This window comes from Schistocerca cancellata, chromosome 4 (genome assembly GCF_023864275.1).
Source record: "Schistocerca cancellata isolate TAMUIC-IGC-003103 chromosome 4, iqSchCanc2.1, whole genome shotgun sequence".
NCBI classification, from domain to species: domain Eukaryota; kingdom Metazoa; phylum Arthropoda; class Insecta; order Orthoptera; family Acrididae; genus Schistocerca; species Schistocerca cancellata.
The window spans coordinates 530,369,961-530,383,180 of record NC_064629.1 but is presented as its reverse complement, the minus strand read 5'-3'; the positions used below and the strand labels follow the sequence as shown (position 1 = coordinate 530,383,180).

Here is a 13,220-nt window from a genome sequence, read left to right as displayed (position 1 = left end):
TAATGTTGATAATCTCCCGGGAGGAAAGATGCTTAGCTGCCAATTTCTAACAGATAGGCTTTACCCAAAAGATCTGCATGCATCAGTCATTTCTATATACTTCTTAATTAATAGATTTTTTTATCTGAAGTCATACCAAAGTAACTGTAAAAAAATTTTCTCATTAGTAGAACTTCAAGACCCCAGCACGACCATTAATAAAGAAGACCTTGCAAAATTTTGTTTCAGTTTCAGTAATTTGTCAGCATCTTAGCATGAATAGTAGGAGAGTACACTGATTTTAGTTCTGTGACAAATATTTCTTTGTTCAGATTACTTTTCATTATTTTACAGAATAATCGCGACCACAAACTCAAGATACTATGATTCAGCAGGCTGCCAGTTGTGACCCTTGCTTATATCTATTTCTGCCATGTAGAGTCTCAAGAGCCAGGAGAAAAAAATGGTGAGTCAACTGACTTTAAAAGAAAATTTAGTGTTACTATTAAAACAATAAAAAATAAAAATAGGTGTAATGGTGTCAGAGAGAAGTGGATGAGTGGTTCTCTGCTGTAGGTGGGTCGAAGTGTAGACAATGAAGGCAACCGTACATTGTGAGATTTATTTATCGCTAACCACAATCAGATGTAGTACAGTGCACCAGCGTAAGTGAATGACAGAGGATGCACATTGAACCCTGCACCCACTGCGCCACTGTGGATGTACCACTGTAAGCTCTTCTCAAAGAGCCAGCCCAGTAGTGAATGGCCATGGCTATCAGCACATTCCAAGCAGCTGGCTGTTGCTGAGTCTATTTGGCATGACAGTCTCCAGCTAGTGTGGCCAGAGTGAGTCAGGCTGGTGGCCAGCCTATCAGGAGAAAGCAATGATGATGCAACCTTGAAAAAAAAAAAAAATAATAATGGAGGTGAATGGCGACAAATTATTATTGTAATGTCTACCTACCTATCCTTTCCAGGGTAGGTTTCATAAAATGCCCCAGTCATCTTGCAGAAATGACAGGTTCTATCAACATTAGAGTTTGGTGTTTCTTTCCACTTTCCTTGTGTCACTGAATTTGTGTTGCTTACCTCCCGTCTTCTAAAATTGTCTCATAGATCTCACCCTGACTGGCTTCTTCTACATATAAATGCAGGAGTCAATGCACAAACAACAAACTGTGCTGAATGGAAGTGGCAGTGTGGGAGAAAATCTAGTGCTGTGAAATAAAGTTATCAGAACATAAGATACCCACTTGATTTTATTTTGTTAATGTTTAGTGATAACAAGAACCACAAGTAAGAGCCTGATTATTAAATCAAATTCCACAGAAGTTAACTATGTTCAGAGTTCTGCAACAAAATGTAATCTAATGATTCACAGTGTTACAAGATATTCAAAGCTATGGATAACCATTCAACAGGACTCTGTTCAACACGACAAATGATTTTTGGTAACACATTACACTATACCATCCAAAATGTGTGTTGCATTCATTCATACTGATATAAAACTCCTAGCGAGTTGTTATACACAAATATTTTTTTCTTCTGAGGCACTGTTAATGGCGATGAATAATTATTGGCACCGTATTCCACTTGACTGAGTTGCAGCAATAGTTTGGCACATGCTGACTCAATGCACGCTTCTTATTGGCCATCATCTTCCACCGGTAACAACTAAGTTAAAATGTTCTTCTTACTTATGTTTTGCTTTAGTTAATGATTTTATGAAACTATTATTAACCTTCTATCAGTGCAACTAATGTGACTATAGGCTTTCCCGGCATAAACTATTGATGAAGGTTTATCAGGTCTCCAGCCGGGTGGTAGCATTGATATCTCACGACGTTTCGGAAAGTGTCATACTACCCGTCTTCTGGCGAAGTGTCAAGATTTGCAGAGAGCGGGCTATTTATACACGCGGTCACCCCCTACCGCGGGCTATTTATACACGTGGTCACCACCCCCCTCCACTAGCCTCGGGTGGCTGCGGTGGACCAGCAGCGTGTGCGCGGTGGTGGGGATGGCAGTCGCCCCCAGTGGCCGCATTTGATTCTCGGTGTAAGCATTCTCTCTGCGTCTGCGGTGGAGGACGTTTACGGACGCGCTCTCGATGGATTGCTGCTATCACAGGGTTCCATGCTGTGCTGAGTTGGTATCCCTTATCTCTGTTGACCAGATTGTCATAGATCCTTATTTCTATGGATTCTTTGATAGCGCTTTCCCAGAAGCCAGATGCTTGACACAGTACCTTCGTGTTTTTGAAGTTGAAGGTGTGTTCTTCGTTTATGCTGTGTTCTGCTATGGCTGATTTTTCTGTGTGACCTAGTTGCACACATCTGATATGTTCTTCGCAGCGTTTAGATATACAGCGCTGTGTTTGCCCAATGTATTGTTTTCCGCATTCACATGGTATGCTGTATACTTCTGGTATGTTGAGGTTCAGCGCATCTTTGGCAGAACCTAGGAGCTCCCTCATCTTCGGTGGTGGTTGGAGAACGGTTTTGATATTGTATTTGCCCACAAGTTGCACGATTTTGGCTGAGAGTTGACCCACGTCTGGAAGGAATGCGAGTTGTTTGTCTTCATCTTCTTCTTCATCATCTTCTTCTGGTGTTCTCACTGCTTCCTTCTTCCTTTTAAGCACCTGTTGATCTGCTTTTCACTGTAGCCATTTTGTTGGAAGACTTCCCTTAGTTGTTGCAGCTCGGCTGGTAGGCTGTCTTTGTCGCAGACGGGGCGTTCCTTATGTACCAGGGTGGTCAGTACTGTTTGTCTTTGTACTGGATGGTGGCAGCTTGTTGCATGAAGGTATGGGTCTGTGTGTGTCTTCTTCCTATGTACTCCATGGCCTAGTGAACCATCTGCCTTCCTCTTAATTAAGATATCAATGAAGGGGAGGCATCCATTTCCATTGTAAATTTGATGTTCGGAGGGAAGCAGTTGAGGTGTTCCAGAAACTCATCTAGCGCCTGTTTGCCATTTCCCCACACGACAAAAGTGTCGTCGACATAGCGGAAGAAGTGCTTTGGTTTCCATCTGGCAGTTTGAAGGGCCATATAGAGGTTTGCAACCGCAGGAGCCAATGGGGAGCCCATGGCCACACCGCCGATCTGCTCGAAGAATTCCCCGTTGCAGTGAAAGTAAGTGATTATTAGTGCGTGTTTGAAGAGGCTGACTGTTTGTGGTTCAAAGTGCTGGGCTAAAAGTGCCAAGGAGTCTTGAAGGGGCACTTTAGTGAAAAGTGATGTCACGTCGAAGCTCATGTGTAGGTCCTCAATTTGTAGTCACATGTCCCCGAGTATTTTTATGAATTTGACTGAGTTTCTCACGTGGTGGCTGCAGTGTCCCACAAGGGGTTTGAGCAGTGTTGCTAGGTATTTAGTGAGTCCGTAACTGTGAGAGTTGATGCAGTCCACAATCAGTCTCAGAGGTACCCCTTCCTTATGGATCTTGGGGAGTCCATAGAGGCATGGTATCGCTGGCGCTCTGGGGTACAGCCGCTTCTTCATTGGCTCAGGTAATTCAGATTTCTTCAGCAGAGCTATCGTCTTTCAACTCATCATCGGGGTTCGATCCTTCTTCAGCCTCTTGTAGGCCTCGTCTTGTAGCAGCAGGTTTATTTTCTGCCAGTACTCAGCAGTACTTAATAGCACTGTAGCATTCCCTTTGTCCACTGGTAGGGTTGTTACATCAGGGTCATCTCTAAGGGACCGGAAAGCTGCTCGTTCTTCCGCAGATATGTTATTTTTAGGTAATCGAGATCTGTCGATTATTCTGCAAGTTTCCCCCCTGTTTTTGTACCTCACTGTTGGAGTACATGCTGCTTTCAGCCCATTCCCACAGACAGGCTGGTTATGTCCTTGCCAGTTGTAGGTGGCATGTGAGGAGGGCGCACACAGTCCTATCAAGCTTCTTCCAAGTGAAATGAATGCTTTCCCTAATTAAGGCCATGCCTGCTCGTCATAATATCTGGTCGGTCTTCTTAGAGTTTACTGGATGTCGAATCACCACAAACCTTGGTAAGATGTTCTTGTCATGACAGCATTGTAGGAAAGCCAGTGTGCTGAGAAGTTTCGCTTTCGTGGTGCGTTCTTTCTGCAGCTGTTGGAAGCTGCAGACTGTTTCCTCCCTATAGAGGTGTCATATATGTGACTGTAGGCTTTCCCGGCGTAAACTATTGATGAAGCTTTCTCGGGTCTCCAGCCGGGTAGTAGCATTGATATCTTGCTACATGTTGGGAAGTGTCATACTGCCCATCTTCTGGTGAAGTGTCGAGATTTGCGGAGAGCGGGCTATTTATACGCGCGGTCACCCCCCTCCACTAGCCTCGGGTGGATGCGGTGGACCAGCGGTGTGTGCATGATGGTGGGGATGGCGGTCACCCACGGTGGCCGTATTCGGTTCTTAGTGTAAGCATTCTGTCTGCATCCGCGGTGGAGAACGTTGACAGGTGTGCTCTTGACGGATTGCCACTATCGCAGGGTTCCATGCTGCTCTGAGCATCTGGCTTCTGGGAAAGGGTTATCAAAGAATCCATAGAAACAAGGATTCACTACAATCTGGTCAACAGAGATGAGGGATACCAACTCAGCGCAGCATGGAACCCTGCGATAGCGGCAATCCGTCGAGAGCATGCCCGTCAACGTCCTCTGACGTGGGCACAGGCAGAATGCTTACACCGAGAACCGAATGTGGCCACCTGGGGAGACCACCATCCCCACCACCGCGTGCACGCCGCTGGTCCACCGCAGCCACCTGAGGTCTAGTGGAGGGGGGTGACCACACATACAAATTACAAAAATGTTTGAGACCTATGGCATTGTAGACACCTTTTCACACATTTGGTACAGGAGTCACTAGTTCCATCACATTAGGATGAGCTACACAAACAATTTTATATGGGCCCTCATATATTTCATAAAATTTCTTTAGCTCATCATTAATTTTTAAAGCTTTGTCCTTGCCTTGACCAACACATCATCTCCTTCTCTAAAGACTTTGGCATTCTTCCCTTTACTATACCTTTCCTGTCTCTTTTCTGCTTTTTCTTTTAACCTATTTAGTGCTACTGTCTGATCTCAACCAATGACATTTGTGTCTTTGGTGGAATTGTAATGGTTTCTTCAAACATGTTTGATGGCCTTTCACCAAACATGACATCATGAGGTGACAGTTCAGTAGTGAAATGTGGCATTTTATTCATTATTTGCTCAAAATCGTACACATATTTTTGCCAGCTTGAGTGTTTCTTAGCCCAGTAGGCTCTGAATAAGCAACCTATGTCATTCATCAGTCTCTGAGCTGTATTTGAAGATATGATATTTTGCAGTATACACTGCTAGGGGGAAAAAAATTAGTACACATGGAAAGACATCAGTTTTGATCTGACGATGGTATATGCCACTTGGTTGTAGTAGATGTGCCGATAATGGTTTCAACATCATCCGCCAACAGATTGTATAGTGGCGTAGCTACCAGAGCAGCATCTGTGCCTACTCTTTAATAGGGAATGCTCACAGCCAGAAGTGTAGTACAAATATATGGGGCAAGCAAGCAATCACGCAAGGGGGACATGCTTGTGCTTCCTGCAGCAACTCAGTGAGTTTGAAAGGGGTCAAATTGAAGCCTTCTGAGTGGTGGAATGGTACTTTCAAAGAATTGTCACACAAGTTGGATGTGCTCCATCAGTTCTAAAACAATGCTGAGATCAGTGGTCACATGAACATTCTCACACCCATGGATGAAGACCTGGATATCTACACAGCACAGATGCCCGCCAAGATCATCATATTGTAATGGCAGTAGTGGCGGATCATACAGCTACCACAGCACAGATAAGATAGCTTGTGAGCCCAGAAGTGTCAATGTGAACTGTTGAAAACGGGTTGTTAACAGTGGGACTATGGGCACACACATACCTCTAGCTCATCTTCCACTCACACCACAGCATTGATGTGCATGGCTCGACTGGTGCCATCAGAGGGTCATTTGAAAGATGGAATGGGGTGCTGTGCTGTAGAGTGATGAAAGTAGATTCTGCCTGCACACAAGTGGTGTTCATTTGTGATCATGGCATAGACCTGGTGAGTGCTGTCATGTAGAGTGCATTCGTCCAAGCAACACTGGCCCCACCCCAGGTGTTATGGTCTGGGATGTTACAGGCTACAACACTTATTCAACCTTCGTGTTTATGGAGGGAGTGCTAACCAGCACTCAATATGTGCAGAATGTTGTTAGACCCGTTCCTTTGCCATTCTTGCAACAAGAAAGTGATATGTTTTTCCAATTGGATAATGCTCGCCCACACACTCTCCATGAAACTCAACATTCTCTGCAAGATGTGCAGCAACTTTCCTGGCCAGCACAATCTTTGAATCTTCCACCATCGAGTATGTGTGGGATATGATGAGACAAGAAGTGACTCGTGCAACTCCTCAACCAACAACTCTTACCGAACTACCTAAACATTTTGAGCAGGCATGGCATAATGTTTCCCAGGACAGTATTCGCCATCTGTACGATCAACTAGATGCCAGAGTCAGCACCTGCATTATACCAGTGGAGGCTACGCCATGTACCAATATGGGTGTCTCAGCATGGGTCAATACCTGGTACCTCAGAACTGCTTGTGTTATTGATCTGTAAATGTAATCACTTTATGTACTCTATATGCACTGTTGCAACTATAAATCTTCAGTGAATTGGAAACCTCTAAAAGGGTGTATTATTTTTTCTGGTAGTGTGTATAGGTTTTATCCATTCTTTCTTTAACATATACTGCCACACTTTTGATACAAATTAAGGCCCATTAACACTAATGATCTTTTTTTGGATTTTCAACATTTTTAAAGTAATCCTTTCTCAGAACACTTGCTACAGCTTTTCCTGTACTCTTTCTCAAAGGATATACACTTAGATGCAACATCAAATGCTATTAACACATAATTATATCCTCCCATAGTTATCACAAGACATCCATACGAGTCCATGGCAACTATTTTTTATACATAGCTTAGAATAACACTATACATAAGCGCTGTCATCTTTTGATTTGAATCTTTATTTTTTAGGCACAATTCGCATTCCTTCAATACTTTCCTCACCCTCTTTTCCATTTATTAAATATACATGTTTCCTTAAGTTTGGTTCTATAATTTTCACCATATACAAGCTGAGTGTATTGTATAAAATTATCAGTGACGTTATATGGCAGATGTATTTTCCAGTCATTTGTTTCTGAATTGACCCTACGGAACACCACCTCATCCTTTATTATGTAATACTTGTGCAACTTATCCTCATTTCTCATTCTGCATGTAGTCTTAACCATTTATAGAATCTCATCATCTTTCTATTCTCTCCTCATATCTTTTAAAACACTTTTCAGATATCTCTCAATGAAAACATTGTTAACACCAAACCACTGTGATCATTAAAATCAACCTTATCTACACCAATTGGTAAATGAGGTAATGCGTCTGCCACAAGATTTTCCTTTCCAGGTTGGGATCTAATTTCAAAATTATACTCTTGTGCAAGTACAGCCCACCTTGTAAGTCAACCATGAGTTAACCTACATTATTGTAAAAATGACAAAGCCCTATGATCTGTGTAAACTATAACCCTTCTGCCCAGAAAATAATTTCTAAATTTATCAAACGCCCCCACTATGGCTAAAGCACCTTTTTCTGTTACAGAATATTGACTTTTTCATTTATTCAGTATTCTACTTATGAAAGTAATTGCCTTTCATTCACATCTATCTGAGGTCTTTATTAATTGGAACATTTCAGCAGTAATTCCATATTCTGAACTGTCTGTAACAATACACCTGTCTATAGAGAAATCTGGATGAACTAGCTTTATAACCTTTTACACAAAATTTCCCTTATTGTCAAAAATTCCTGTTTGAATTTCTCTGTCCAAACACAAGGGGTATTGTTTCTAGTTAATTCCAATAATGTCTGTGCATTCATAGCCTGATTATTTGCAAATTTTTGATAAACATTACATTATCTGAGGAAAACTTTAATCTGTTTTTTATTTCTGGGTTCTGGTGCCTCCTTTATTGCCTGTATATTTCAGGATCCAACCTGATACCATCTGATGGAATGATATGTCCCAAAAATTCAATTTCTCTTTTTCCAAATTCCAATTTTCAATGTTAACTTTGATATCATTATCAGAAAAAGTACTCAATACTGATCTAAAACTTTGTTATGTCCTTTCCAACTATTTTCCTAATCAGCACATTATCCATGTCACATTCTGCCTTCAATAGTAATTTCTTTCTTGTTATACCATGTAACATTCTGATGAATGTGGATACACAAATATTTAGCCCAAAGGGTACCACATTAAAATGATAACACTGACCCATGTCAACAAAAGCTGTATATTTTCTACATCTGCTAGAAACTGGTCGTCAGATCAATACTAATCATAATTTGAATATTATTAAACTTTTCAACCAGCTCTTCTAATATTTCTGGCCTATCCATTTGTGGAACAATAATTTTGTTTATTGTTCTTGCATGTAAGGTTATTCTTACATATCCATATTTCTTTAAGACCAATACTAATGGACTACAATATTGACTTTATGATCTGTCAGTAACGTTCCAATCCAACATACATTTAATTTGTTTGTCTACTGCTTCCAGTTCTGCTATAAGGATAATATATCACCTCAATTTAAATTAATTATCCTCTTTTATTTTGAATCTGAAGACATAGTTTCTCCTTGGACCAGGTCTATCTGAAAATACTTTTATATGTTTCCTCAACAATCTCCTTAATGACTGTCTTTCAGTATATCCTGTACTTTCCACTTGCCATATTTTATCAGTAATTATATCATCAATATTTTCTCAAGATGACATTGAGTTTAACATCAACCTACAAATTTCATGTTCACTTTTCCCATCTACAATATTTTGTAACAGCTCTTTTTCACTAAACGTGGTAAGTGTCATTGCCTCCCCATCTTTGCCACCTACATCTTCTATTACTCCATTTCCAATTTCCTCTGGGTATTCATTAACTTTATCCTTTAGTACTTTACCATGATCCTCACTCTATTTATCCCTCAAGATCACACATACTTGTAATTAACAACTCATCTTCCTCTCTACCTATACTTATCTTAATAACTCTTCTTGCAAAATCTACCACAGAACAAATTTCTATTAGCCCATTCATCCGCAAAATTAATTCGATGCATAATCCAGGAATTATCATTACATTCACATTAAATCTCCTATCTTTAATCTCAATTAGCAGCATCGCTTGATTCTTTACTAACTTTTAGCACCAATGTCTCCAATAATTCTCACCACTTGTACTGGAGATTCTGAAATATCATTTCCTACCTTTAACTTTAATTCATCCTGTTGCATTTGTAAAACACTTTGAGAATGCATTACCTAAAGCATGGGGTGATAGAAAGAAAATTACAGCTCCTCATTTATCAGACAAACAACCCTCCCTGAATCTAGAATAGCTAATACTACTATACCATATAATTGTTCCTTCAATGTGGGCAGATAACTTTTACTGACTCCTTCTCCTCTTCAACTTTAAATTTTCCTTAACGTCATCCCTCTCATTATATCCCAAATAATTAACAATGGCTCACCCTTGTTCAAAATCAGTTCTCAACCAGACCTCATCAGAACTCTTAATTAGTTTTCCTGCCTCAGTCTGTTCATTTCCCTCCTATCACCTGAATTTTCTAGCCTCATACTTTTGATGTCATGTCTCACCTCTCTTTGATACTGTCCATTATTACTGTGGAAACTTCCATGGTTCAATCCATCTCTATCTCTAGCAGGTAGTTCCCTATAATTTCCCCTATGATTGTCTCTTGGTCTATTATCTTGATTATTATGTCTCCACTCATTACCTCTCCATCCCTCACTATGTTGAGCTTGCAGCATAGCATCAGCACTATCATTCGAAATTCCTAATAATTTTTCTTGAACATCTGCAAGTAATTTGACCAATACAATGGAAATGAAATCCCTTTCCTTCAGAGGATCATTTACATTTCTCTCCCAATAATTTTGAAAGAATTATTTATAGCTTTGACACCCACTGTCAGCAAAATTTCTTCCCTTAAAAATGTCACCGGATTCGCTATTTTGCACTGTGTTTTACCAATATTGTTTAAGGAAAGCACTTATAAATTCATCGCATGTTCCTTAAGAAGAACCCATTCTCATTCCCCATGGCAATTCTTCGCCTTCCAACCTGCTAATTACACATCCAGTTTTCTTTCAATCATTCCATGCTTTAGGTATTGCATTTGAAAAATGTTTTACAAATGCAAAAAGATGAATTATATCCCTTGTTGAAAACTGATGGAACTTGCGTACCCACAAAGAACTGTCATCAATTGCATCACAGCTTCCTATCCCAATCTGATTCCTTTACTGCAAATACCAAGCCTCTAAACATTCTCTAATGCTGTTTTCAACTTGAGCATCATATTGATTTAATTCCTACTTATTAACATCATTATTTTTAGTTACAGATTATTTGGTTTCTTTTATCATTTCTGTAACTTTACCTGCTCAATTATGACACTGAAATTTGACATTACTTATTTCATAGGTGTTGTCATTTACTTTTTTATTTATTTGAGTAATTACTACATTGAAGTGTGTTATGCTGTTATGACAATAATGAGCAGTAGCTCAGTTGGTAGAGCACTTGCCCACGAAAGGCAAAGGTCCCGAGTTCGAGTCTTGGTCAGGCACGCAGTTTTAATCTGCCAGGAAGTTTCATATCAGCACACACTCTGCTGCAGAGTGAAAATCTCATCCTGGAAACATCCCCAAGGCTGTGGCTAAGCCATGTCTCCGCAGTATCCTTTCTTTCAGGAGTGCTAGTTCTGCAAGGTTCGCAGGAGAGCTTCTGTAAAGTTTGGAAGGTAGGAGATGAGATACTGGCAGAAGTAAAGCTGTGAGTACCGGGCATGAGTCATGCTTCGGTAGCTCAGTTGGTAGAGCACTTGCCCGCAAAAGGCAAAGGTCCCGAGTTTGAGTCTCGGTTGGGCACACAGTTTTAATCTGCCAGGAAGTTCCATGTCAGCGCACACTCCGCTGCAGAGTGAAAATCTCATTCTGGAAACATCCCCAAGGCTGTGGCTAAGCCATGTCTCTGCAGTATCCTTTCTTTCAGGAGTGCTAGTTCTGCAAGGTTCGCAGGAGAGCTTCTGTAAAGTTTGGAAGGTAGGAGGCGAGATACTGGCAGAAGTAAAGCTGTGAGTACCGGGCGTTTGTCGTGCTTCGGTAGCTCAGTTGGTAGAGCACTTGCCCACAAAAGGCAAAGGTCCCGAGTTCGAGTCTCGGTCGGGCACACAGTTTTAATCTGCCAGGAAGTTTCAATAATGAGCAGTATTATCTGATTTTTTTCCTTAATTGGTCAACACTAGCTGTTAGTTCACTAATTTGATCCTTTCTGACAATTCCCCTTCTGTTTTCTGCAATGAACTGTTCAGCTGATCAATTCTGGAGATTGTTTTGATTTTCTGTGCTAAAAATTTCCTTTGTGCCTCTAATTTCAGCCTCAAATTTAGACAGTTCAACTAGAACTTCCTTATTTAATTTCTCAAACTGTTAACTTGCTCTTCAGTTTCCTTTGATAGATCCTTTCTAGTTCACCTCAACTCAGTGTTAGTTTGTCTAATTTCTTTGTTGAAACTTTATTAGACTCATCAATTTTAGTAATTCTCATTGTCAATCTCATATTATTCCTATGTTTTGCTTTTCACGTCTCTTTTAGTGTATACATAATATTCTGAAGACTAACTGTTCTGACATTCCAACACTAACATCATCATCACTGCTTGATAATTCTGTTATTTCAGCGTTACTTACACCATCATCATGTTTTTGTTCCTCATTTACTGTAACAGTATCTTGGAAGACTAAATGATGAGATTTACTTACCAGTATGAATAAGGTCCTGGATAGTGATCTCATTGCCCATATTAACATTAACTAATTCATTATTATTCTCTCCATTATGACCAACATTAAAATTGAGTGATTGCTTCATTATCCATGTTACAGTAGCCAAGGTCGTGTTGCTCTATTACTGGCTCACAAAGTAAAGCAATTTTAAATTATAAAATCCCTATGTTAACAGTTCTTGTAATAAAAGCCCCTTTCTCTGATAATAATGTAAGCACAACTAACATTAACAACTGCAAAGTCATGTAGTTGAGTCAGCATGAATTGAACGCCACATTCCTGGAGCGATCGCTGCCATACACCACTAACTGTTGCCACTGATGTTCTCACATACTGTCTCAGCTGCCACTCTGCATGCCATTGAAGCTGAGATGACAATGGTACCACCATCAATCTGTGTTGTCAGCGACCATCAATCTGTGTTGTCAGCGATTGGTATCATGTCTCTGTCATTGCTGTACTCCAACATGAACAAGCCATCTGATGTCCATGTCTTCTCTCTTCCAGTTGCTTTTGTAGTGGCAAGTGCCCCAGCATAACAGTTCTAACATGCCATATTATTAATTCAAATTGAGTTCATCAAACAGCTTCTGAACTATTTGTCCACTTATTTGTAATCAAAAAACTAAGTTCAAAATAACTACTAATCATCACTGTTCATATAACAACTGTACAAAAAATATTTCCTGCTACTCTTCAAAGTTTTACTAACACTAAAAATTCACTATTCTTCAAAATTTTATCATCAAAACTCACTGTACTTTTTATTCGCTGATTAAAAGTTTTTCCCACTTTAAACACTGTCTAATTACTGTTTTACAAAGTTCACAGGGTATTTTAAATTTCGCAATGTCCGCTGTTCATTAATACTTCCTACCACAACAATTAAGGTCAGTTCACTGATCATCTTCCCAGTTATGAAGCCAAGTGTAATGTTTAAAAAAATAGGGATGAATGGTGACAGTGTATTATTATTATTATTATTATTATTATTATTATTATTATGTTCCTCTTCCTATCCTATACACAATGGGTTTCATAAAAATTCTGTAGCCACCTTGCAGAAGTGCCAGATTCTGCCAATACTAACAGTTTATGGGCTTTGTCTTTTCACTTTCCTAGCATCACTGACTTTGGGTTGCTTACCTCCTGCCTTCTAAAACTGTCTCTTATATCTAGTCCCAATAGTCTTCCTCCCCATATATGTCTAGGACTTGATGTGAAGAAAAAAAATTGTGGTAAATTGAAGTGATGGTAT

The 13,220-nt window shown here is 40.0% G+C and overlaps 1 non-coding gene across 1 annotated transcript; it reads left to right on the top strand.

Annotated features, from left to right (window-relative positions):
• Nucleotides 1-11,271: 11,271 nt before the first annotated feature.
• Nucleotides 11,272-11,346, top strand: Trnal-caa (transfer RNA leucine (anticodon CAA)). Its single transcript has one exon. It is a non-coding gene; the product is annotated as a tRNA-Leu (tRNA).
• Nucleotides 11,347-13,220: the final 1,874 nt, after the last annotated feature.